We start from the raw sequence: 26,097 nt of genomic DNA on the forward strand, positions 1-26,097 counted from the left end.
CCAGCTGTGGGTGTGTCCTGGGCTGCATGGCTCCTTTCTACTTTGGCTGTACAATTATGCACCACATAGCAATGTTTTAGGTAAGACAGATTATACATGATGTGGTCCCTTGGCATTATGACAGGTATGAGAGAGTTTTATCCCCTCATGAGACTGGAGCCATCTCAAAGTTGCAGCAGGGTACATCTCTCACATATCTGTGGGATACTGGCATCAACTCACCTACACTCCACCAGTTGAATGGAAGACTGGCATCTACAATTACGTGTGTCACATTCTCTATACTGATAACAATGGCTGTTCCTGACTTTTAGGTAGACCATAGTTTATGTTTTTTGTCATTATTTTTGGGAGTACTTCAAGAGGAGAGAGAGAGAGAGAGAGAGAGAGAGAGAGAGAGAGAGAGAGAGAGAGAGAGAGAGAGAGAGAGAGAGATGAATGGTTTGCCCTGTGCTGGCAGCAGAAATACACGTCTTATGTTTGTGCAGTCTAGATCACATCAGGTGGCCTGGACCGAGTTCTTTCATGTTGAGTGCACTGTCTGATGTTTGTGAAGTGAAATAGCCTAACAGTGAAATTCTCAGATGCATCACCATGTTGAGTGGTGTGTGGCAATGGCTCCTTTTGCTCTGCACAGTCTGGAGGTGAGAGAGTGAACCTGGATTTTGCAGCAGCACCCCCAGGGGTCCCATTTCTTGGCTCTGCTTGACTGCAGATCGTTCTTATGTTCTCCAGGTTTCATCTTTCTCCATCCCATCCTTGCTGTCAGGCAGTGTGTTGAACTCCAAGGGTGTTGAGTGACAGCTACAGAAGTGAGTAGGTCCCCTGTCCCAGGGGGATTCCTGGAAGTTTTTTTCCCTAGCATCCTGGACTTTTGAAGAGATCACAATCTTCTCATAGTCTGTCCAGGAGTCAAGGGACATCTGCTCCTTTAAAGGAAAAGAACAAAGTGGCAGGAAAACTAGATGCTTGCTATGACACCTGTAGGTCCAGTATATATATGTAGACACTGTGAGTGCCTCTCATTCCTGGCCCTTCAGATTTATTACTTACATCATTGCACTGGCAATGTTTAATTTAATTTCATTTTTATTAGAGATGAATTGCATTTTGGCTCTTTGGAAACTTAACTTTTTCTCATCATTGGGTTTTAAGTGGTTAAATGATTCATAAAGTAAGTGTAAACATTCCAAATTGCCCTTTGTATACACCACATTTCATACCCTGTAATGTAGATACAAAATATTAAAATTAAAAGGTAAAGACTCAATAGAAAAATCACAGAAATAAATCTATGACATCTATTACACTTTTAGAAACTTTGCTTAATTGTTTCCCCTTCCTTAGCAAATTCTATGATGAATTAACTGAAAAAAGAGTTTAAGAGCACTGTAAAAACAATCCTCAAGAAAGAAGGAACAGGGGATGGAGAGATGGCTCAGCAGTTAAGAGCACTGGCTGCTCTTCCAGAGGACTGGGGTTTGATTTCCAGCACCCACGTTGCAGCTCACAACTACTTGTAACTCCAGTCCTAGGGGATCTGAAGCCCTCTTCTGGCCTCCTTGGGCACTGTATGCACATAGTGCACATACATACACTCACACACATAAAATAGAAAATCAATCTAAAGAATAAATAGAAGAGTAAAGGAACAGATCTTAGTAAACAGTTTTTCCCTAACTTAACTGTTTAACTCTGTGAATATATATTGATTATTGTCCACTTACTCATCTGATTATCATAAGGTAAGCTGTATTAACAAGTTATAATTGCTTTACTATGAGACATTAGTTGGGATAGTAATTTCACTCAAATATATAATATAGATCTAAATTTATGTATCATGTATTATGAAATTATAACCAACCATTAGTTCTTTGTCCTTTTGGAAGTATTTTAGCTTACAGTGGTAGTGGTTTGGGGAGTGTTCGGCACTTGTTTTAGCCTTCTGTTGCACATTTCCACGTGATTGCTCTATCATATTGGAGAATGACACGAGGTTCCTCTCCTATAATAAACAGGGACTAATGTAATAATAACAAACAATAATGCTAATGAAGAAATTATATTTTTCTCCAACTTAGAGGAGAATGCCAACAATAGGTAGGATAAAATAAAATCAATATTTTGACAGGGTTCTATTATGTCTGGCTCATTTATTTGGAGACAACTTCTCTGTTCCATCTGAAATCGCCGAATGTCAACAAATAGTAGTTTCAGCGTCTACCCTCATTCCAGAGCATTTAATGCCTTCCTTACTAGTTATTTTAGGAGGAAAATGATTTTTGATTCTGCAGATGTATAGAAGAGGCATTGTGTAGGTTTTTGTCTTGTGGAACAATAAAACTTTTGCCGTTGCAATTTGTATTCAAGTGATTATTCATTCTAAATTCCAGTCCAGCACACTATGTGGTTTTTCATTTATGTATTTGCACATATGAATATCTATGGATATATGTGTACATATGTATTAGTATACATGTACACACACACACACATGCACTCTTAAAGGCTGTATTCATTCACATTCATTATTTACCCAAATTTTCTCTTACTTTTCACTTGCTTGCAAAGGCTCTGGAGTTTCTGATTTCCAAGGGCCAATGATAGTCAGTTAAGGCTGATGCTGGTACTTATTCAGGCTCTTATTGACTGGGGCCACGTGACAGAAGTGATTGATTCATCTTGGACACAGGATTGCTAATTTCCCATTGTGCTCATCCTTCCCATATAGTCATTCTGCATCACCCTAGGTTTCTCAAGTGGTATTTCAGAAGGACCCTGACGCCTTTATCCCCAGGTTCCCAGCTGTTGCATTAACATGAAATCACACCTTTTACTTGAACAAAAAGAATTTGTATCACTGTGACCTTCTCTCCTTTGTTTTCTAAAGATCACAAAAGCCTGGGCTATAGGATGGCAGCTAATAACATACAGTGCATACTATTGATACTGCTTTAATTGTCTTATTGACAACGTACTTGAACTTGGAGAAGCATGCTAATATTTATCATCCTGTGAACTCATGTGCATTTTTCTGATTCGAGCCATAATTACAGAAGAATTCTAAGCTCAGCTCTCCCCCGCACCCCACTCTGCCTCACCTTGCGTTGGTATGGACAAAAGCTACTGACAGCTGTTCAAGGGAGAGCTCACAGGAGCTCTACTTCTAAGGGTGGCACCCCTATAGATGCCGTCCCTCTAAGGACAGCCTGATTAACTAACACCCTAGCCAGCACCTGGCTGGGAAGGGAAGTAGTGCCATGACCCACATGGGCAGTTACAAAAAAGCCAGTGCTGGCCAGCTGTGTCTCTCCTGGGAAGTGCCAGTGGATAGCTTTAAAAAGATTCAGACTAGGTGGAAATTAGCCACTGTAGAGGCAGGTGCCTGTACTGGCTAGGATGCAGAACTCCATCTGAGGGGTGGGGGTTGGATAAGGGCGCTGGTAGGCTGAGAGGTGGAGTCCTGGTCCAATTGACGTGTGTCTACATCTCCCCCTCTCCCACCCTGTTCCCACATCCCAAGTGCTCCAGCTCCCCAGACTTTTTTAAAGCTCCTTGGCCCTTACCTTTTACTCTGGGGTCCTTACCCTTGACTGGTCACTCTGTGTCCTACAGGTCTATCTCAGTATCTCCCTCTTCTCATACTTTTCTCTCATATTCCTGTCCATCTTTTCCCTAGGACTTGTCTTTATTAGTTAGGTAGATTGCTTACATGATCTTTGCCCCCTCTCTTTTCCCAGGACTGTATTCCCCAGTGCAGGGCCTTCAGCCATCTCTTTGATAACTCCACTTCAGCTTTAAAACAGCAACTTGCAAATGGCAGCCATTTAATAAATACTTTGACAAGACACCATCTTCCTAAATCATCATGTGGATGGAGCTTAATCTCAGATACGTGCTTTTCATAAAAGTGTGAGCAGCAAGAAGTATTGTAGCACATTCCTGTAATCATAGCACTCAGGAGGTTGAGGTAGGAGGATGGAAAATTTGAGGCCAGCCTGGGCTACACCATGAGTCTCCATCTAAAAACAAAGCAAGCAAGATGTTGAAACTAAAGAAAATTATCTTTCTGTCCATTTACTTCTAGATAATATTTCAAGTTATTATTTAACATTTAGTAAACTTTTAAAACATTAGAAGGCAGGATTATTTTTATTCCAAAGTTTTCATCTACATAAAGAATTTTTTTTTTAGTTTTTGCTATTTCTCTGGAAAGAACACTTTGGTCAATAGAAAAGTTTTCTTTCCTTCTCTCTTTCTTTTTCTAAATTTTGTTTTGAGACAGGTTGTTCAGAATGGCCTTGAACTTTCTCTGTAGACCAGGCAGGTCTTGAACTTATAATTCTTTTTCATCTGCCTCCCACATAGCTAGGATTATAGGCCTGTTACACCAAGCATGGCTGGCTTTACTTTCTTTCTTTCATGATTCATCAAATTTTGTTGAAATGTTTTTATTTCCTGATTCTTACAGTTACATTAATTTTTTTAAAGGATGAATCATATAATATGTTTCATTTCAGTAGATACTTATACTAGAGTGGCAGCAGAAAAGAATTAGAGCCAGCAAGATGGTGCATGCCTGTAACCCCAGCATTTGGGAGGCTGGGGTAGGAAGATTGTGAGGTAAAGGCCAGACAGGGCTCCATAGTCACACACACACACACACACACACACACACACACACACACACACACACACACACACACACACACAAGGATTTGGGAGTTTGTCCTTGACTCTTTGGGAACAATGCTGTGTCATGAAGCATGGACTGACAGTCCCATGACACATCCTTTGTTCCATTGTTGGGGACGAAAACTGCAGCTGTGGCTGACTCTTAACTCATAAAGAGGTCACCACAAATGCTAGAAGTTCAGAATAGTTGCCTCTGTATCAAAAGTATGTTAGTGTCAGTACAATGTTTTCCTCCCCTCCCAGGGACACTGGTCCAGTCGAGAGTATTCTTTCTTGTTTGGGGTTTGACCATAGAGGCCTTCTCTTTGAGGTTATTTCCTCACCTGTGCCATGTTGTCCAAGGTGGACCATGGGATCCCCACCCCTGGCAGTGGTACAGTGGGCACAGAGAGCTCTTGCTGGGTTCTTTGTTACTGCTGAGAGCCAGCTGTGTGGGGCCCTGATTAACAGACAGCTTTGTTAGTCGCTCTGCGTTCTCGTCTTTGGCAGCTCTTGATGGGGGTCCCTGGGCAGAGGCATCGTGGGGACCGAAGAAGATGCCGGCTTGGTGCCCTGATTGGTGAGCAGCTCATCTGACTGATGAGTGAGGTGGAGTAACCCCACTGGCTTCAATGAGACACTCGAATCACTGAGCATGATTGCAGACTGGGAGAGAAGACTTTCGACCTATGTCACATCCTGTTCCCCGAGTGACTCCCATCTTGGGGAACTTTACGGTGGTGCTCCCGCAACTTGAAGAACCTATTTTCTGAAAGTCTTCAAAACTCTCACCTCCCTCCTCCCCATGAGTTGACAACAAGCCAGAACTCCTAAAGAAACATACAGCAAGGGTTTGAATTGAGGAATGAGAAGCCTAAAGAGTCTCCATTTTCACCTGTTTGTTCCACAGAATTCTTCTATGCTGTAACATTTCTCTTTTTTACCCATATTATTTGTTTAGTAGAAAACTAAACTAAAACATGAATATCTTTTTCATATATATATATGTGTGTGTATATACATATACATACATGTAGGTATATCTATATCTGCATCTATCAATATAGCCTCCTTTCAACTAAATTGCAAGTTCCCTGAGGCTAACAATGTATAACTAAGCATTAGGACAAGAGATGGAAGAAATACAATTCCAGTAAGTGAATTAAGACAACCAAGAGTGAGGGTCTTCTGGAAAGAACTGGAAAGAATTAGAACCAAGTCCCACCAAACTGCTCATCATTTTATGCACAGGCCTGTTAGGCTAAAAAAGAAAAGAAGATTGCTATTTAGTTGCTTATTACTGATAACTGTTTTTTTCTTCTGACTGTCAATGGGGTTAAATTCTACTAAGTATTAGTAATATTTTTGAAGTGCTGGGGTTCAGAACTGGAGCCTGGTATATGTGGGGCAAGAACTTTGACACTGAGCTACAGCCCTAAGTCATTATATATATTTTTATTGATTATTTGGGAATTTCACATAATGCACCCCATCCTCCCAGGTTCACCCCCAACCCTTGTGCTCCCCCATAAAGGATTAAAAAACAAACAAACAAAAGACAAATAAGTCCAATTTGTGTTGTCCATCTAGTCACTGGAGCATGACCAAACTCCTGGTGGCCAGCCCCTTAAAGAAAAGTGAATCCTCTCCCACCCCCACTCCCACCGTAGCCCTAGGCTCACAACCAAAAATACAAAAGTCATTATATCTTAAAATAAAGACCTTAACACTCTTCCAGGGAGAGTAGAGTCCACTGTGAGACAAAGCAAGAACTGTTGAAGAATAAAACTCTTGTAACAAATGGGGTCCTTAGACAGAGTCTAAGGATATTGTACCCTTGGTCATTCACTTCTGATTATCACCCGCTTATTGCCAGAAGGCTGGGTGGCACTTGGTTCTTCTAATTGACCACTGGGATTCTGTCTGCCTCCCAGCCTCTCTTCTACAGAGTCTTGGAGGCTCTCGGTTCCTGTTCCCCTGCTGTGTTTAGTTATTTAACCTAATGAATGAAAGGAAACACATTCCAGGGCTTCCATTGCAGAACAGTGTATAATTCACAATCGAAGACTGAGGCAACAACAGCCAAGATAGATAAGCTTTGATTGGTTATCTGCTTGGGCAGTTTACTACTCCACCTGGGGCTCAGTCACCCCACTTGAAAAAGGAGTAAGGTAATAGAATAATTTGGGATGCTTGTTAACATCTCGATCCCCAAGTCTTACCTGGAGAGTCTATTTGTATAGAAAGTGCTACTCTCCATGGCCCTTTCAAGTTCAGGCAATGAACTTGGAGATGAGAGATGTGGTTAAACACTATCAAACCTTACCTACTGCCTACTTGGTTTTTCTCCAGGTTGTCCTACTCTGGTAACATTTTGCAAAATTAGAATATTTTCCAGGCCACAGTCACATAGACAATTCCAGATATGTATCACCCCAAAACCCGTCACTTTGCAGAGTGGTGACAGTATTAGGAAGTCTCCCATGAATCCTCTCTTTCATTTCAACTCCCTAATAAGTTTTTTCCCCGCTTGGAGTTCCATATGTCAAAGCTGGGCAGAACTTACCTGGCTCTTGACTGTGCAAGAGGGCCACCTGTTGTACTGTGGCCAAATCTTCATGTTCAGTTCAAACCAAAGAGAAAATAGTGTGCGACGACAAGAGACTCTTAATGAGTTATGCACAGCCTCCCATGCAAATTGAAGGACTCTATTGCATCAACAACTGAATATACCCTGTTTGGATGGCTCACAGGTCTTTAGATTTCCATGTGAAGATAGGGAGGTGTTTGAAAGGCCTCACTGCCCTGCTCACATACAACTGGAAAGAGAGACTTCAAACCTTTCTTCTTATAAACTGCCCATTCCACACGAGTTAGAAATACTCTTCATAACTCCCTAATGGAGCAAGTGGGACAAGATGTTATTAATACCGCGGCAGGTGCATTTGGCTTTTGACCTCAGCCGGCAGGGGTACTGAGGAGCCATTATTTCTGATGCCTATTAGATTTCATCTTTTAACAAGGAGTACCCTTGAGTAAATCCATGTCTAGCCATTCCTTTTGTCTTTTCAACACTCCTCCCCCCGAAGTTTGGTGACATTAAGCACTGAGGACAAATCATCACCGTGTATAGATTTCGTATCAAATAAAAGAACTCAATTTGCCGCCGAACGGGGGTTTAACCTCTCCCAGATCTTGGGCTGTGCATAATTAATGTATCATTCAGTATTTGACTTTGGTACTTTCCATACAAATTTCACCTTAAAGTATGCTGTGTGTTCTATGCTCACAAAACTATGTTCAACTTATTTCGTGGACTTTGTCTTTGGTTGGATGGATGCCACTGTCTTATTTTTCCTAAGGAGGACATGTGTGGAGAAAGCACCCTTCTTTCTGTCATTCCATAAGCCTTCACTCAGTGCCTAGCAAGGGGCTTGGAAATGGCTAGCAACAGATTGTTAAAATGCATTTGCTGATACAAATGCTAGAAATGAGGGTGATGGCATTGGAGGCTGCTGTGCCACAAACTGGGACATATCTCAGAGGTTACTTTCCTTGTATTTTCTCACCAAACCTTCAGCAGTTCTGAGAGGCAGAGTCACAGGTCTGATTTGACAGACAAGGACTTATCAACACGACACCCATAGCAGGTGGCCAAGCCAGGTGCAACTTACATCTTGGACTCCATGGAACATCCACTTCTTAGCCGGCAGCACTGCCATACTGTATATGTCATGGCTACGGCTATAAGATTTGGTCATAGGGATGGGCCTGGATAGTTTGCCTTTCTGAGGATGGAGACAGAAGTCTTGAGGGACAGGTCACAAAGTTCCTGGGCTGTAGTGCCTCTCCTTTTTAAGTCACCCAGCTGAGCCATAGCTGCAAAGCTAGTCTCTGCCTATGTTAATCACAGAATACATGATCAAAGCAGCTTAAAGGAGGAATGATTTAGTTTGGTTCAGTTTTAGAGGTATAGTCAAGAAAATATAGGAGATTTCGTGGCTGCAGGAGTATGTTCTGGGACTCCTCATATTTCCATAGGTGAGGGAGCAGAGATCTGAGGGAAGAAGCAGGGCTGGGTCATAGCCCTAAGGCCCACTTCTGGTGACCTGCTTTCTCCAAATATGCTGCCATCTGGGAGCTCAATGTTTAAACACATATCTCACACCCAAACTGTAACCTCCCCACTCTTTCTTGGTGACATGTTGGGGATACATCTTTTCAATCCTTTCTTGTCTGAATCTGCCCTCCTGCCAAGTTGATGAGATGTAGGGGCATGCTTTCTATTGATTTTTAAAGGCAATGCAGGACTCAACTGATAATCATAGGTGTGACCTGTGCTGTTGTGCAGGCAGACACAAGCAGCTCGGAGCCTTGTTGTGTGATTCTGATGTTTGGGGTATGCATTCTTTGAAGATTACTTCTAAAGCGAGGCTTCCAAATCCTTAATTCACGATTCTGTCTCTTCCTGTGGTGTTTACATTCCACCATGGCAGAAGATCACTGTGAAAGAAAAAGATGAAAATGCACTTCTAAAAAGGGCTTTCCGTGCATGGGCCTCCTTCAAAGACCCCAGTCCTCTCCCCTCTTGTCAATGCTCAAGTCTGGGCTTCATCTCCAGGAACACACGTATTAGCGTGCAGCTTGAAGGGTTGTTATGCTGTGTTGGCACGCTGAGTATGAGCTCTTGGGGCATGGAGCTGCATGGAGCACATGTGGGTGAGACTTCCATTGCCGAATTGTTTTCACAGGTATAGTTCAGGAGCGATTCATCCCTTTCTGGAAAGATCCTGCACAAGTGTGGTTAGGGAGTGATTTCATCCCTTTCTGGAATAATCCTGGGAAAAGACTGACATGGCCAGTGAACTTTGCAATGATGGGTGCTGAGGAGAAGCGATCCTGATATGGAAAGTTATTGAGTTTGGAGCCTGAGAGTGGAGTACCATGTGGTCACATGATAGTTTTTGGTTCACTAGCCTCCCAGATGACTCTGTTTTCTCTTCCTCTGTATCACCTCAAAAGGCATTAAAATGCACAGTTAATGTAAGGACCAAGTTAAATCAGATCTTTCCCAATATGATTGTTTTCATGCCTTTTCTTAAAGGGAGGGAGGGGCAAAGATGAAGGATAAAAAACTTAGGAAAATAGTGTCCTTACTTTTGCTGTTAATATTGCTGTCTGAATTTGGGGGAGTCCTTATAGTACACTTGCCCTTCTGACATCCAGGGGGTAGATTTAAAGATTCTCTCTGAACTTGAGACCTCTGACCTAGCTTTTGATGGATGCAGGGCCTGCCCAGGTACCGTCTATTCTCAATGTGAGCAGTGCTTTGCGCATTTCAGGTTTTCCCTTGCCATTGGACAGTGTGGGCTAACTCATCACAGAGCCTTCTCTGGATGAGTTTGGGCATCAGGAACCCAGATGGGCATCACTCTGCGTGAGGCCCTTTGCATTGTGGAAAAGCTACTCAGAAGCCATTTTAGATGCTGCTTGTGTCACTCACGAAGTTTTCTCCCTCTCATTAACATGTATGGTTTTGGAACACAGGGTCACAGAAATGTCCCCAGGTCCCGAATGGGTCCAGTCTTGGCCTTGGGCTGCACATTCACCTTTTCTGTAATACATTCAGAAATGGAGACCAGGGCCATGTGGACCTTTCAGGCCATTTCTTCACTGCCTCCTTAACATTCTGCTCACTATTGAAGGCTCGGTTTAGTCTTAAAACTAAAACATAAAATACTAAATTATTTCACTTTAAAAATACATTCCATTTCTGGGGAATGCACCCTAGAAGTTCTGTTGGCCCTGGCTGGCTCTGGTACTGCACTATGCACCAGTTCCCCCCGGGTCTTTGGGTTCCTCTGGGGAATAATGGAGACAGATTTCAGAGTATGGAGGGGCAGTAGTATGTACCATGGGGTGGAATATCAGGCCTTATCCCCTCTATCTCTTTCAAAACAGCATCATTGAGGCTCATTAAAATCAACCCCTGTCCTTTTCTGTTTCCTTCCCCACCTGTATGGAGTGATATGGGACACACATCTCCCTTACCTCTGAGTAAACAGACATACTCATAACCAACCTGTGAGGTCTGTGGTGTCTATAGTAGAACCATCAATAATGGAGCATAAAAGGGGCTGGGTAGGAATGGGACTAGGTCGCCCAACAAACAGCAAATGTGTTGCGATGGATGGAGGTACAGACAGGTTGATCCCTGTTCATCTCACCTTTTTATAACATTTGTGATTCAGTGTTGGGATACTAGAAGAGTGAGATTCCCAGTGATGACAGTGTTGAGGACATGTCTAGTTATTTTAGAAATTTGTTGTAAATCTCATTAAAAAAATTCCATTTTAACTCCATTTGGTCCATTGTACTTTGAAGAGGATGGAAAGTCATTGGAAAATGATGATGGTGATAGTGATGGTGTCGAGCTATAGAAAGCAAAAAGATGTAGAATCATGGTCCTGCCCCAGTAGGGCTCTCCCCCTTTAAGCAATCCCCTACCACTCTGAGTGTATTGGTTTTCTGATGGCCTAATTGGCACAGGGAGACCCTTCTTGTGGAGTGGAGGAGGAGTCTAGCTGGTGTTTCTAGAGGGCAGTGTGAATGATAAATACTGTTAATATTCAGAAGGAAGAATCGATTTAAAAAAATGTGCCTTTGATTCACTAATCTCTGACATTGAGACATTTTTTGAAGTCCATTGCTATAATTAGAATTCTATAAGCCATTTTATGCCTCTATCAAAATTTTAAGAGACATAGAAAATTTAAGTTTTTTTTTTTTTTTTTCTCTTTTAGTCTGGGCTGACAATTCATCAAATCAATGTGAGTGATCCTGCAGCAGATTCTGTGTATGACCAGGAATTCACTCTTTTATAGGGCTGTGTTGACGGTTTGCCTGGAGCTGCCAAACAAGCCCCAGCCTGGGTTTTAAGACCTGCTTGTGGATTGCTTCTGCCTTGTTTTGGCTTGCTCTTTCCTGCAGAAATGTTGGGGCTGAGTGACCAAACAAGAGGTGACTATGTCTGTCTTAGGAGGCTGGGACTATGTCCCCACCCACTGCTTGTGCTAGTGTGCCCTGGCTGGCTAAGGGAAGGGAGGAGTTGGAGAGGCTGGGTCACTGGGGACCGGTGGAGCAACACCAACAGCTTCTGCTGGGCTCAGGTGAGCCATGGAGGAGCTTCCAGATGGGTGACTGGTGGCATATGGTCGACAAGCCCTGTGTGAAAGCCCTTCCTTAGTCCTAAGGAAGGGAACAAGGCTTCAACAGATTAGTGAGAGAAAAGACGATAATTCCAAACCAATGCTTCATCTTGACTTCTTTTTTTCCTTTTTTTTTTTTTTTTTTACCACCTCCTTCCTAAAGCAGAAGCTTTTTGCTTAAAAAAAAAAATCAGTTTGCAGAGAAGACTGATTGAACCACAATTGAAAAGGGGGGCCCATGTCACCACGGCCCTGTGACGATTAGCATGAAGACGGCTGCACTTTAGCCGGCCTGAAACTTGTTCCTAACAGAATGTTAAAGACTCAGTGAAAAGAGAGATTACGTCTATCTAGTTACACCATTCCTTGATATATGCTCCATGTCACAGCCTCATTGTCTCCTGGGTAAAGACAGAGAGTTCAAATACCCACTATCTCTCCCCTGGTGCTCCAAACGCTCGGCTTTGAAGTTTTTATAATCCATCTGTCATCTTCTAGCGAGGAGGGCACATGTTCTGTACCACTCAATTACAGAATTCTCCTTTGCCAGCTCCAGTGAGACAGGCAAGAATGTTATGGGTGGTTGAGAGAGACTGTCAGATACACTAAATTCCTGGGATTCATACGGGCAGTGTTATTCCAGGGCAGGGACAGCCCGTCTTATTGTTCAAGTTCATTACAGATACATTTAGCATTGGACGACAGAGCCTTTGATTTTTTTTTTCTTCCCCCTCCTGTTTGAGAGAGTTGTCTTACATTTGATTGTTCAAATTTGAAAAAAAAGAAGGATCATTTAACCCTCCACTGGAATGTGGACCCTCAAGCAGATTGAAACGATGGCATTTGTTTTTGCTAACAAGAAGCCGGTAGCCCAACTGGCTGAGCTTGGGAAGTCTGCAATGCTTTTGTTTTCACTTTGATGAAATTGGATTTAAAAAAAACAAACAAACAAACAAAAAAACTTGGGTTCATTACGGCAACTAGATATAGCCTGAGCATCACGGGATCACGGGATGGATTTTATCATTCTGTGAACGGACATCCTGAGCAGCTATTAAGTGTTCTGCTATCTGCTGAGAGTGGAGAAAGTTAACAGGGACAGAAGAGTCTTTAAAATGGACAGTTGTATTTAGGGATGATCCACCTTGGAGTGGCTGGTGTTGCTAAGATCTGGGGACTTCTCACTCATTGAGTCACGGATGGTTAAATTCGTTGTCTTATGTGAAATGAGTTTGATGATCTCGGCTTAGCCTCTAGTGGGTATTAATTCACATTATGAAATATCCCAGAATAATTTAGCACTGTGTGGCATAATTTGCATTTTTACTCAAGATAGGGGCAATGGTGGATATGTTCCTTTTCTCTCTTCTATGTGAAGAGGCCAACGCACGTTGGTGGCTTTCAGGGTGATGGTTTGTAAGGGCTAACTGTTAATAATTTGTGGGGAGCAGATGGCATAAGATCTTTCGGGGAGTGAAAATAAGACTTTGTGGCTTGGGCACTGAAACCCAACAAGAGCCATTTGCAGGGGTACAGTTGCAGTTGAGGCGAGCTGTGACTTCAAAACTCTGCCCATCGGTGATGCAGCCTGGATGCACATGACATTTCATAGCACATATATATGTGACCCTAAAGAAACATGTGTTTGGACAGAGGCATTCTATGGGGGCAGGTGGACTCTGTGCACCCCACAATTTGTAAAAAGAATGTCTTCCCTTTACCAACCACAGAGGGTTTCCAGAAAGGCAAGATACTGTTACAGTAATTAATTTAGTGAAACTTCTAAAATCTGATCTTCTGTTCAAACTAATAATGGGAGGATGGGGTGGCTCGATGTCGTTAATTGAAATCTGGAGACAATAAAAAAATGTCTTTTTGTAACTTCAATACAGCAGTCTGGAACTGTCGGGTCAGGCTGTGAACCAATTTTCTTCTCATTACTTTTGATTTTGGAGTCAATACAAATTTCATCAGTGATTGTAGGGTGCAGATCTCCGTCTGCAAGGACCCTGTCATGGGAGAATATGTGTGCGTGGTTGAAAGATTTACAGAAAGCTTTTCTGGAGAGGCTGGAGAAGGTAGGAAATGCTGAAGCCCACAGCCTCCCTTGCCATGGCTCCTCACTCGGGGTGATTAAGGGAACTGGACCTGGGAGGCTCAGAGCTGCCTCTGTTCTTCCTTTTGGGAAATTTCTTCTTTGCTTCCTCTAAGCCTAAATTCTCGTGCCCCGCCCTGTTATAATATCCCTTCAACTTACAAATGTGAGTAGAGTATTCCTGCAGTCCACATAATGGCAGTTCCCAAGGAAACTTAATTGTAGGACATAGGCTCAACTTTGCAGGACTTGCTGACATTTTAAATGCATCCCGAGCAAAGAAGTCTTTTGTGTGGAAATGTGGACCCAGGGTGTGTCATGTGACTCCTCATTTTGCCTATATGGGATTTTCTTCTTTGCAAGTCATAGGATCAGCCCATCTATCATCAGATATTGGCCTAACTGGACATTTTTTACGAGCCCAGTTTGCTATTTATGTTAAAAGCAATTCGCGGCAATGCCCTGTCTTCGTGATTCGGTATTGGCAATAGCGACGTATGTTTAATCACATTTTCCATGAGTAATTATCTAATTCACATGATTACCAATATAAAACAGGCAAATGGAACAGAGGTTTAACCCCATCCTGCTTGGGCAGTGACACAGGCACACAGGGACCTGGACGATCGTAGCATTTGAGAGCTCTGTTTTGCCTCTGTCTTATTGTGAAGATTTTTATTAACAAGCTTTTTGAAGCTGGGCTTCAGGAAGAGCGAGGCTATTTGGAAGTCTGTGATAATGCGGTTTGAGGTTCACTCTGTCTGCGTTATTTGCGTTCAGGGCTGTCCTTCTTGAAGATTTCCGGGAGATGGAGGTCACATTTTTTATTCATGTTGAAAAATATTCATTTATCAGTATTGGTGCCACTGTAAACAAGTGATAAACTGACAACATCTACAACAGTAAAACTGACAGCATTTACTTTAATTTTCTGTCATTTTGGTAATTATATCAATCAAGACCCAAAACTAAAATGATATTTTAGCATGCAGTAAGAAATGAGGAATTCAGATCTTAAAAGACCATTACAATTAGCTTTGAAATGTTCGCCATTTTACCATAATTGTTTCATATAGCTTATATGTCTTCATTTACAGCCGAATATTCTGTTGATCTTTTATAAACAAAGTAGCACCCATCTGCTCCTTGAGACACTCCTGGCGCCTATTCATTGCAAAAATAATACATGTCCTAATGACTTCCACATATTTTGAAATCTCCCTTTTGAAATTGGACTTGGCAGATCGTTTGCAGGTACTTGAGTTGCATCTGTTTGCAATTTTGCAAACGCGGAAGACTTTAATGTTGAGCACTGCAAGAGGGCTATTTTAATCCTCAGATAACATTGGCTGTCATCAAAAGCCACATTTATCTTTTCGAAGGTGGGGCAAATGTTTAATGTTAAAAGACAGTGAAAGGCCAAGGCCAAGTCTGAGGTCTGAATATCCTACTTCCATGTGCCATGCCTTCCGTGGGCTCTCCCTTGGCTTTCCTTTTCTTTTTTAAATTTAAGTTTTAGCTCCATCCTCATTGCCAAGAGGATGTTTTTGCTGATAAAATGAAAGATCAGGAAGAGAGTAAATCCGAAATAATTGTGAACTCCGGGCTCTCGGGCTCATTACCACCATGTGGCTAGCAGCTGACCAGCTTGGGGTCAACTCTGTTTACAGTGAAGAGCTAAACAGAATGGTGCCGGAGACTACCCGCCTTGAATGTAGAGATGTCTTGCCTCCCAGGGCAGGCTGCCATTTTTTGGGAGGGAGAGCAAGTCCTGCAAGGCCAGGATCTGGTCAGCTAGCTGGTAAGACCCATCTCTAAATGGAGGTCAAAGTGTCAAAGTGTCTGGGTGGATACCTGTTTCTTTGTGTAAACTCAGTAGCTTGAATCTGGAGTCAGCGAGCGTCTTTTCTCTCACTCTGTCTTCGAGCAGACTATCCTGTTACTAGTTTCATTGGGCTCTCAGAACTGAGACAGAGGGACAGGATGTTTCACTCCTTTCTGTATCCCTTCTGATCCTCGCTTGGATCTACTCATTGTGTGGAGGGCTTCTCCTTGTTGATCATTTGGCTGTGAAATTTCTCTTCATAGGACAAGGAGGTAGGCTGTTGGTGTCAGGAGGAAGTTGGCTATGGGAGTGTCACCAGCAACTGGTAACAGAAGGGACTTTAAAAAACAGAACTAACTCTGTCTTCCTGATGAACTGAGTAAAGAGTGAAACCACACTCATACCAGATATAGCCCTGGAGCTTAACATTTACATAATTGATGGGGGCATTTCAGAGGCCTTTCTGGAAAAAAGTATCTAATAATAAAGTATATATTGTAGGATTGTTTCATACTTCATATATAGTTGAAAATACCTTTGGGATGGAAGACTCTGCTAGAATAAGAGAGTGTTCTGGTTTTCTTAGTAGGTCAGCATTATTGGATACATGAATGGTTGATAAATGTCCATTTTCCTGATATTAGTGGCTTGTTAGGTAGGTTCTATTCTGAATTTTCTTTTCAGGATTGTTCTTGTGTAGCATGCATTAAAGCCAACATAGATTCCTGGGCTAAATCTTTATTTTAATTTTTAATGTTTTGAGAATTCAGTATGTGAGTACAGTATTTACATCATTTCTACTTTCTCCTGCCCCTCTCCAACTCCTCCCATGTCCCCCAACTCCCTCTCAAATTCATGACCTCATCTTTAATTATTATTGTTACATACATGTGCACGCACACGCACACAACACACACACACACACACACACACACGCACACGCACACGCACACGCACACGCACGCACGCATTGCTGAATCCATTTAGTGTTGTTCCTATGTATGTGTGTTTAGAGCTAATCACTTGGGATTGGATAACCTATTGGGGGCTCATCCTTGGAGAACACTGGCAGTCTCCTCTCTTAGAACCATTCATTGCCTGTAGCTCTTCATCTAAGGGTAGGGTGTTGTGAGACTTCCTTCATCCACATTGGCATGTCAACTGGTATTGTCATTGTGCTGGTCATATTCAGGAGACCATATTGCTGAGATATCATGGGTGCAATTTTCCTGTCATAGGCAGAAGATACTACCTCACAGTAGACACCCTGGTCCTCTGGCGCTTACAGTTTTTTCACCCTGTCTTCTGAGGTGTTTCTTGAGCCTTAGGGGTAGGGGCTGTGCTGTAGAGGTATCAACTGAGGACGGGAACCCCACAGTCAGCTATTCTTTGCACTGTGACTAGTTGTGAATTTCTGTAATGGTCTCCATCTGCTGTAAAAAGAAGGTTCTTTGATGAGGGGTGAGAGTTGCTGTGTGATGGGGGCTAGGCCTGGGAGCTGTTGGGTAAATCTAAGAGAAACTGGCAACAATTCAACTTCTCCTGTCTTGTTTTATTTGCGGCTCTGGGGAGGGGAGGTGGTGATTTGCACAGAGTGGGAACTGGCATCCGATTTCTTTGCTTTTTCTGCGTCATTTATATTCTGATGCTCTCATATATGGGTGATTACACTTTAAAGAATAAAGACCTCGCACTCCTCGGATGATCAGAAATCTCACATTACCAGAGCGATATAGTGGGGAGCAGAGATGTGGGTCTGTCCGTACAGCAGCAGGGTCCTGAGATGAACAGAGCAATGATTTTCTAAGTGTGAACCTGCTTAGAGAGGGCAGAGGTCACCTGGCAACTGGTGAAAAATACAAATTCTCATGCCCCTGCAGTCAGAATGGTGGGGTCTCTGGTGATCTGGCCTGTGTGTGAACTAGCCCTCCAGAGGTTTCTGATGCACACTCCAGGGTGAAGCTGACTGCCTCAGGGCATATGAAATGGGGGTGGCTTTTTTCTCGTTCATCACTTGATAGCAGGATATTGAAAAATGTAGAGGTGACTGACGTCTTAAATGTATTTATCTTATGCATGCATGAACTCTGGGGAGTTCTGCCTTCTGTATTGCTACAGGTCAGCTGTGGAGTGACTGATCTGTGACTTCTGCATCTTGTCTCATGTGGGTGTTAAGCATCTCCCTGTCTATACTGGGGGACTTGGCTGTTGCTTCTGGTGTGCAGCAAATACCCATGTTTCACAGAGTCCCCACAGTTGTTTGTCTAAACTTTGCAAGTGGGGAAAGAAGAGTCTTACCATGATGGAGTTCATGCCTGTGTCATGTTTGACAGAAGGTAGAGTTATGTGATTAGGAGGCATGGGGAAAGAAGGGCTAGTGGTGGAGACAGGAGGCTACCCACTCTTGATGTCTTGGCCATTTGCTTATTTCTTTGTAAGTTATTATTATTATTACCATTATTATTAATTTCATGTGTATAGTTGTTTTGCCTGCATGTATGTCTGCACCACATGTATGCAATGCCTGCAGAGGCCAGAAGAGGGTATCAGATTTCCTGGAAACCAGAGTTATAGACGGTTGTGAGCCATCATATAGGTGCTAAGAGTTGAACCTGGGTCCTCTGAAAGAGCAGCCAGAGCTTTTAACTGCTGAAACCCATGCTTTTTGCAACTAGAACTCCCTTGGCAATGATTGATACATTTGATGGTAAGTTTAAGATGGAATGGTAAGGAAATTTGTTGACTATTCACTGTGTTGCTATTGAGAATCTTTCTCTGGGCTGGAAAATGATAAGGGGAGTGTCTTAGTTAGGGCTTCTATTGCTGTGACAAAACACTATGACCAAAAAGCAGTTTGGTGAGGAAAGGGTTACACTTCAGCGTGGCTGTTCATCACTGAAGACAGGAACTCAAACAGGGCAGGATCCTGGAGGCAGGAGCTGATACAGAGGCCATGGAGGGTGCTGCTTACTGGCTTGCTTCCCATTGTTTGCTCAGTCCACCTTCTTATAGAACCCAGGACCACCAGTCCAGGGATGGCCCCATCCACCATGGTCTGGGCCATCCATTGATCACTAAATGAGAAAATACCTTACAGCTGGATCTCCTGGAGGCATTTCCTCAACTGAGGCTCCTTCTTCTCTGATGACTCTAGCTTGTGTCAAGTTGACACACAAAACCAGTATAGAGGAAAATGATAAGGGGTGGGGACAAGTCCTAGAGTTAGGGCTTGAGAATCAGCTGTGGCCACCATATTTGAGACTCTGGTAAGTCCACATAGCTTCAACTCCAGAGAAGGAAGAGCCAGCTTAGACAGTTGGTGACATGTCTGCAGTACTCCTAGGCTCAGTCCTGTTCTAGGGACACTGAGACTCTCTGCACAGACCATAGGGTCCCTGGCTTATCTCATCCAGCCATGTCTCAAGGGTACCAGCTGAGGTCTTTCCCAGCGAAGCTTGTACTCTGTTAGGCAATTTTAGATGATACATGGATTTTAAGTTTTAAAAGTTGGGTATCTTAAATCCTATTAGAGAAATATAACTAACGTATCCTAACTATGATTTCACAGTTGTTATTTTTCAAGGTGAGAGTAAGTTTTAAAAAATGACTTGATTTAAAATTAATTTATAGCAAAGTGTTAAGTTCAGGTGTCCTAGAGACAATGGTGGAGAAAGATGTGGGAATGTTGCTCAGGCTTCCTCTATGCAGCTCCTGCCCCAGGCAGAAGAAGGAAGCCACCTTAGGGTATGCGCTTTGTTAACGGGAGTCCCACCCATCCTTCAAGCCTCATGCTGTTCAGGGTGCTCTTCTGTATCTTGTTGGCAAAGCAATTACTGGCACTGTGGGAGGTCCACAGGTTCAAAGCTAGTGAAGAAAACCCAGTTCACCCTCTTCTGAAATGTAGTTTGGTTTAGATGGCGCTGGTGGGATTTCATAAAGGAAAAACAACACCAATCCATGAGCAATTAAATAAGAACAGAGTCCAGTTCTCTTCCTTGGACTGAGAGAGCCAAGGTGAGAGGGCCAGACCTCAGCATCCTCTCTGCTCTCCCATCCACTTCCTGTTGGGATGCAGGTTCTTAAAAACAAGAAAGAGGCTGTCATAGAGTGGTCCCATTGAGTTTCCCTGAGGGATCAAAGTGATAGAAACCCTTTTGCTAAGTGGCATTGAGTCAAAGCTTAGGGCTTGTGCTGCCTCTGCAGTCACCCGGAGGGTTGTGTCTGGTACCAGGCTGCAGGCTGTGCTTGGCTCTCTTGTTTCATGGCTGTGGCTTGGGAGGGCTGCGCTTCTGAGTTTGGCTACTTTGTGTGTCTGCAGTGACACTCTGCTCAGGGAAACAGCTTGGCCAGGGCCTGGAAGCATCTTACAGGGACCTGTGAAAGCACCCCAGTGCTTTCCAAGCTCCTTGGTTGATGAATGCTCAGAGAAACCTGTGTGGTTGGTGACTAATGGCAGAGCAATAGTGTCAATTTCCTACAGTGGTAGGGATTTCACTCACAGAATGGATGTTCTAACTCTGCCTTGCTCATATTAAACCAACTCCTCTGTCCGGTGACTAGCTGGGTTTGTTTAGTTCAATCCCAGGAACTTTTCAAGGATGACTCCAAGGAGGCTGAGATGTGATTTTAAGTTTCCCATAAACCTGCCCCTGTCCCCACACAAATGGAGGGATAACACCAACTCCATGGAAATGACCTCTCAGAGACAGATAGGTATGCTGGGAGACCAGTCAATCAGTGGGGCTCAGGGACAGGCACATTTGGAGTTGACTTCTGTATGGCAGAGAACCCTGCAAGGGAGGATTTTCCAGGGTAACAGGGATAGGCCTGAGAAGATGACTCAAGATTTCACACAGTGTTTGACACATAATAAATGTTCAGTAAATATTAGTTATTTAACTGAAAGGGATCATAGCCTGGCCTATTTGTGGGTACCAGAGCCAGCCTAGTGATCTTAGAAAGCATGTATGGGGTTTTGCCCTGGAGCTTGGGAACCTGGGGTCTCTGGTGATCTGATCCTCAGTGCCCTCATCTGTAGAATTAACACTGATACCTACTAGTGGCAAATTTTCAGAGTCTCACCACCATATATAAAGATAAAAGGTGACAATGACCATGAAGGAAGATGCTATTCTCCACCTCCTGTCTCTACCCTTCTGGACGGTGAGGTCTTTTCTGACCCATTCCCCAACTCAGCCCCACATCAAAAATATGTTTGTGTTCATCAAGTTTTCAGCTACTTTTTTTGAAAGCAGACAGGTCCTGTAGTCACAAGTCTAAGTGTGCATGTTTTCATGTGTTCATAGATCACAATTAGACCTCACTTTCCCTTTGTTGTATACCTCCAAGTAAGTAAGCTTGCCCCCTGACTTCCTTCTGAAGCATCTTTCTAGAAACTCCTAGGCTGAGACACATATACACACAGACACAGACACATACAGACACACACATACATACACATACATACAGAGACACACACACATGCACACACACACACACACACACACACACACACACACACACACACACACACACACAAGCACCACTTTAGGCTAGACCAAAAAACTCCACAAGAAAATAAGACTCAGCAACTCAGCCATCCAGGAAAGAAACTCTCAGTTTTTCTTCCAAGTTTGGCAGCCTGGTGAACTTGAAAGGTTAGCTATGAATAAGCATAATCAGATCTTTCTTTTTGTCTATATTTAATTCAAATTCGACAGCTCCATGTTGACTTCTAATACAGAAAGGCCACCCACCATGGTGGCACTCCCAGCCAATGAAGCCCGGCTGGCGAAAGCTTTCTTAAACGGTGCTAATCAGCCCGGAGAGGCCTGCCCTCTATCCCCATCAGTATTCTGAATTCAGATGTGCTGATAACCCGAAATTGAATGTGTCAGGATGCAGACCTGTGAGGGAAGGGGGAACTCCAGCCTAGAGGAGCTGGAGGCCAGGAGACAATGACTTGCAGAGGGGCTTGCATTTTCCCTGGCCCCTAGCATTCCCTCTTCAACTGGGGTGTGTGTGTGTGTGTGTGTGTGTGTGTGTGTGTGTGAGAGAGAGAGAGACAGAGAGAGAGAGAGAGAGAGAGAGAGAGAGAGAGAGGTTATTGTCCAGGGCCAGGGCCAAAATGGAAGCTTTCAAGTTCTGAAATATTTATAGGGTTGATTTAGATCTTGTGTATGTTAAAGGAATCAACAGATATTTTGGCTGCTAAGGGGTGAATGATAATTTGCAATTAATTTTTCTTTTCTTAAGCCATGGCTATTTTAAACCTTTCTCCCACTCTCTCATAAGAGACAGACAGACACCCACACCCACCCCAGTCTGTTGAGCATGTCTCACAGGGAAGTTTAACAAAAGAGTCGCTATTGTCACTGTCCCAGCCGGCAGCAGTGCAGCTGAGGGTCAGTTGCTATTTCTATTTTAAACCTTGATTTTTGCAAAGTTTGTCTTTTGACTGTTCTCATTCTAATCAGGCTTAGTTGGGGGATCTGCTCCAAGCTCCACACCAGACTGTGAGGACAGAGGAAGATAAACTGAGGGGCGGGGCTAGGCAGAAAGTTCTGCCCTGTCAGTAGTCCTCTGTCTGTCTGTCTGTCTGTCTGTCTGTCTCTCTGTGTGTGTGTGTGTGTGTGTGTGTGTGTGTGTGTGTGTGTGTGTGTGTGTGTGTGTATCAGAGAAAGACAAAGAGACAGAGAAACACAGAGGGAGGAAGAAGACCAGTGTGACACAGGCCTGGGATTTCAGCACTCAGAAGGTTGAGGCAGGAGGATCAAGAGACTTGGGTTAACAGGAATGAGCTTCATAGGCCTTTATAATGAGTTCCAGGCTGGCCTGGGCTACTTGGTGAGGCACTGCCTCAAAAACCCAAGGCTGAGGCTGGAGCTCAGTGGTAAAGTGCCATTTAGCACAAAAGTTTCCTCTTCTGATAATGTTTGAACTTTGCTATGAATTCGTGGCTTCATCAGTGTGGCTTCTGTGCCCAGGCCTGATGTCCACTGGAGACATGGGGACAGCTGCTCTAGCCTCATGAGGTGTTCCACCTTTGGGTTTAGCCCCAGCATGCCCCGGTCCTCAGGAGCCCCTGCTGCCTGCTTTTCAACTTGGCTTGTTGATGTTTTGATCAGCCCTGGTACCATCTTGCCTCTACAGCTCCACCTCCTGCAGGTCAGGTGCCTTTTCCTCCTTTTGTCTCCCTGCTCCATGGAGCATCTGTCATTCTGCCTTGGTTTAGAAACATCTGCACAATCTTGTCCCTCCTGCTGTGACAAGCTTCATGGGGGCTGGGCCCAAGTGTGGGGGACTTTAGCACAGCCCTCACCTTCCCTGGCACAGAGCTGGGTAGGTTGCTGGGGGGACACACAGGAGGAGATGGGGTTGCTTAGAGATGCCTCCCTTCAGGTTTTTTGAGGTCTGCACTTAGGGCTTGCCACATGCAGAGAAAGGGGCAGGGAGAGAGGAGGTAGCCTTGCCAACATAGTCAAGAAATCCAAGCAGCATTCTTTTATTTTCACCTTGGTCTCATCTGGGAGTACCCTGCCACCTTCCATCTGCAAAGGGATGCAGGGATGCCCTGCCTTTTCTGCAGAGCGCATAGGGGTCACTCCATCAGTCAGTGGGGAGACGGTTCCAGTGTGCAGTTCCTCATCTCCATCCCCAAAGACCATGAATTACAGCCAGAGGGGTGGCACCATGTGCCAGCCGTCCAAGAAGACCAGGGATTCTTCCTGTGGTTTGGACCCAGTCGTGGCTTCCCCAAGGGAACGGTTGGCATGTGTTTAATTATTCATTGGTATTTCTCATCTGTATCTCCCTGCTCTTTGATTGTTTTGTCTTTGCCTAAAAAATATTTATTTGAAATTCTGTGATCAAAGACTGAAAAACAAAATAGAGCAGGATATTAAAATGAAAAAAATTTTAAGGAGGTTGGAATGTCAAGATCATTTTTATTAGAAAAGTTTACAAGATGAAGCCACGAATTATTTACGTAAACGTCATATTTCAAGCAAAAGGCTTCCAGCCGTGTTCTGGGGAGTGATACTGGCTGGTGTAACCTGGATTTAAACACTTCTACTTAAGGCAGGGGGAAAAAAAGCTATTTTAATTAAAATTAATGGATTTTTTCCTTGATCATATTTTCACACACACACACACACACACACACACACACACACACACACACACACACACTCACATCTGTGTTCAGAATTGATAAAGAAAGTCCTCTGGTTAAATAATCCACTTTTGTCTGACAGCGGAATCGGCTATAGAGGTGCAAATGTGCAGAAAGCTATTTGGAAATGCATCCGAGTAGTTGTCAGGTTTTATTATGCAGGAAGGTGTCATGTTTGTTACGAAGCTGAGTGCAGATGGCAGAGTGGAAGAAATGGATCACTAATTTTAACAATGATTAATGAACAGAGATAGAAAATGAATTACATTGGACTATCGGAGGCAAGAAATATTTTTGTGAAAATTTTTGAGTCATCTGCCGTGCTGTTCTCTGCAAATTATTTTCAGAAATTCTATATGTTGTCAACAGTTGACTGCATTTTCCATTACTGTCTATTTCTGTTCTTAAGTACTTTTGTGTTATTAGAGATACATAATTTCAAAATACCAATACATTCCTGATTACTTAGAGAAAATATATGTAGCAGTGTGACTGTGCCTTAGACGCAAGCCATAAAAGTCCTGTTTTATAATAATCTTTCATTCTTCCTCATTTTATCACTACATTAGGGATGTTTGATAAAAAGGGAAGGGGGGGAGGGCTGGGGGCACTAGCCCATGCAGAATAAAGGAAAAATAGAAAAAATAGAAAAGCACAGGTAGCAATGCAAATGGGGTCCAGAGGCTTCATTGTGGTCCTCAGCTCCTACATGCCCTGCCTCTCTTTGTGTCCTCTGCCTGGCATCGTGGGAGGCATGGTGGATCCATGTTCTGGCGCTGGCCCTCTGTAGCTAATGACCCATTGTGTCTTGGCTTGTGCAGGTGAACCTAATCATCTCATGTAAATACAGGAAGTCATCACCAGTCTTGAAGTTGCTAAGCAATGTTTTTCTTGGATAGACTTGAATCCAATTTCTCAGCTCCAATGGCCCTGGTCTTGACCCATAGCTGATTTTTAAAATATTTTGTATTTTTATTTTTGGCTGTTATGAGATAGCCTCTCACTAGGCATCCTAAACTTGGAACTCACCATGTAGATCTTGTGACAGACCCATTTCAGCCTACTGAGTGGGGGAATTACAGGTATGTACCACCATACCTGGCTGACATGATTTCATGATTCTATCCTTTTCTTTTTCAGCATTATCAGCAATTGTGGTGTGTGTTTGTTTGTTTGTTTGTGTGTGTGTGTGCAAATGAAGTTTGCCTATTTGGTTATGATACCCATTTTGACAGACAATATCTCTGTGATTAGGTAGGGAAAACAGGTAGTGATTTTTTTTCTTTTCTCCCTCCCACCCTTTTTCCCCATCTCTACCCCTTTTTGTTCTCCCTTTTTCCCTCTTTTTCTTTCATCCTCTGTTCTCCCTACAACCAAGAAGATATTATCCATCTTAAATGTATTGGTTTCAAGTCTTTGTAATTTTCCAAGATCCTTTGCAACTGAGAACTGATCAACTAGTAGTTATCACTTGATGATATGTCTCAGTTACAGCTTAGGTTGTCAGTGTTAGCCTGTTCCCACCCATACTTTTTAATAAGTGGCTTATATGTTCACTGTGAAACTCTACATATAGAATGGTATAGCTCCGCTGTGGTTTTGACAGCCCCAGTCTTTCCCCAGAAGGATTTTCCAAGTTCAAGAGGGCAGGGAGCTGTTGACCCTCCCATGAGGCTGGCTGCCCTGTGTCTGGCTTTTGCAGGCAGCAAAGCTGCCTCCCGGGAGTTGCCTGGTGTTGGAACAAACCCGGACACTCAGAAACTACTTCCTTCTCCTGCAGACGAGCTTTCCTACTTTCCAACTTGACTGTTTTATTTATGCTCTTGACCTGTAAAAACAAGCCGGCTGTTTAAACAGCAAAAAGTACTTCCCATGATTAGAGTACTTGGTGGAAATAAATTGCAGATGAAGAGGACATTCCTCATTGCTCCAGTCGCAAGTGATGGGGAGGTTTTCTTCTTCAGGAAAGTCCCAGTGTGAGTTGGGGCTCCCCTATCTCACTGACCTTGGGGTCCCCAAGAGAGGGTGCATTTATCTCCCCCTCCCCACTTTTTTTGCTCCTGGGTGCTGGAGTGAGCCTTGTGGACATGTATAACACGTTTGCAAATGTTTCTAAGTC

The 26,097-nt window shown here is 43.4% G+C and overlaps 1 protein-coding gene across 22 annotated transcripts in view; it reads left to right on the forward strand.

Moving 5' to 3' along the window:
• The window catches only part of Znf536 (zinc finger protein 536), a 466,964-nt gene that overhangs the window by 15,689 nt on the left and 425,178 nt on the right, over positions 1–26,097 (forward strand). The window contains exon 1 of one of the 22 annotated variants that reach the window (XM_052759994.1): positions 15,570–15,781. The exons of the other annotated variants lie outside the window; for them this stretch is intronic. The gene's annotated coding sequence lies outside the window, so the exon portion shown is untranslated. Of the gene's footprint in view, positions 1–15,569; positions 15,782–26,097 lie in introns of those variants that run through there. 22 annotated transcript variants of the gene reach the window in all.

This window comes from Peromyscus californicus, unplaced genomic scaffold (genome assembly GCF_007827085.1).
Source record: "Peromyscus californicus insignis strain IS unplaced genomic scaffold, ASM782708v3 Scaffold_4__1_contigs__length_199733344, whole genome shotgun sequence".
Classification (NCBI taxonomy): domain Eukaryota; kingdom Metazoa; phylum Chordata; class Mammalia; order Rodentia; family Cricetidae; genus Peromyscus; species Peromyscus californicus.